General features: G+C 42.9%; 1 protein-coding gene and 1 pseudogene across 1 annotated transcript in view; both read left to right on the top strand.

The window, feature by feature from the left end:
• LOC105554289 overlaps positions 1-614 on the top strand; it is an 8,150-nt pseudogene extending 7,536 nt beyond the window's left edge.
• The window catches only part of AP3B2 (adaptor-related protein complex 3, beta 2 subunit), a 55,921-nt gene that overhangs the window by 17,161 nt on the left and 37,472 nt on the right, over positions 1-1,288 (top strand). The window lies entirely within an intron of this gene.

The following is a 1,288-nucleotide window of genomic DNA, read 5'->3' on the forward strand; positions in this document are numbered from 1 at the left end:
AGGACCTGGAAGACTTTTTCTACAAGTACGACCGCATCCACGAAATCGAGCTCAAGAACTGGCAGGGCCTTGTGCCCTTTGCCTTCGTGCACTTTGAGGACCCCCGAGATGCAGAGGATGCTATTTATGGAAGAAATGGGTATGATTATGGCCAGTGTTGGCTTCGTGTGGAGTTCCCCAGGACTTATGGAGGTCGGGGTGGGTGGCTCCGTGGTGGGAGGAATTGACCTTCTACAAGAAGATCTGATTTCCGAGTTCTTGTTTCAGGACTTCCTCCATCAGGCAGCTGGCAGGACCTGAAGGATCACATGCGAGCAGTTTGGGATGTCTGTTATGCCCACGTGCAGAAGGATGGTGTGGGGATGGTTGAGTATCTCAGAAAAGAAGACATGGAATATGCCCTGCGTAAACTGGATGACATCAAATTCTGCTCTCATGATAGTGAAACTTCCTACATCCGAGTTTATCCTGAGAGAAGGACCAGCTATGGCTACTCACTGTCTCGGTCTGGGTCAAGGGGCCGTGACTCTCCATACTAAAGCAGGGGTTTCCCCACACCACTTCTTTCAGGCCCTACTGAGACAGGTGATGGGAATTTTTTCTTTATTTTTTAGGGTAACTGAGCTGCTGTGTGCTCAGAATCTACATTCCAGATTGAGGATTCAGCGTCTTAGGAAATTGTTTTAATTTTTTTTTAAATAAGAAAAAAAACTACATAATTTCTACCAGGGCCGTATTAGCAGTGAAACATTTTAAACTGCAGAAATTGTGGTTTTGGTTCAGAAACAAGTTGTATATTTTTCACTCCTGATTATGGGAAAAAAATCAGTTCTGTCTTCGTGGGTTGCTCTGCTATAGAGATCAACAGTTACTGTGACTGAGTTGGCCCATTCTGTTTAGAAATATATTTTAAATGTTTAGAAAAATGCTCATCATCACTGGCCATCACAGAAATGCAAATCAAAACCACAATGAGATACTATCTCACACCAGTTTGAAGGGTGATCATTAAAAAGTCAGGAAACAACTGGTGCTGGAGAGGATGTGGAAAAATAGGAACACTTTTACACTGTTGGTGGGAGTGTAAACTAGTTAAAACCATTGTGGAAGACAGTGTGGCGATTCCTCAAGGATCTAGAACTAGAAATACCATTTGACCCAATGATCCCATTACTGGGTATATACCCAAAGGATTATAAATCATGCTACTATAAAGACACATGCACACGTATGTTTATTGTGGCACTATTCACAATAGCAAAGACTTGGAACAAACCCAAATGTCCAT

Source organism: Mandrillus leucophaeus, unplaced genomic scaffold (assembly GCF_000951045.1).
Source record: "Mandrillus leucophaeus isolate KB7577 unplaced genomic scaffold, Mleu.le_1.0 Scaffold639, whole genome shotgun sequence".
Taxonomy (NCBI): Eukaryota; Metazoa; Chordata; class Mammalia; order Primates; family Cercopithecidae; genus Mandrillus; species Mandrillus leucophaeus.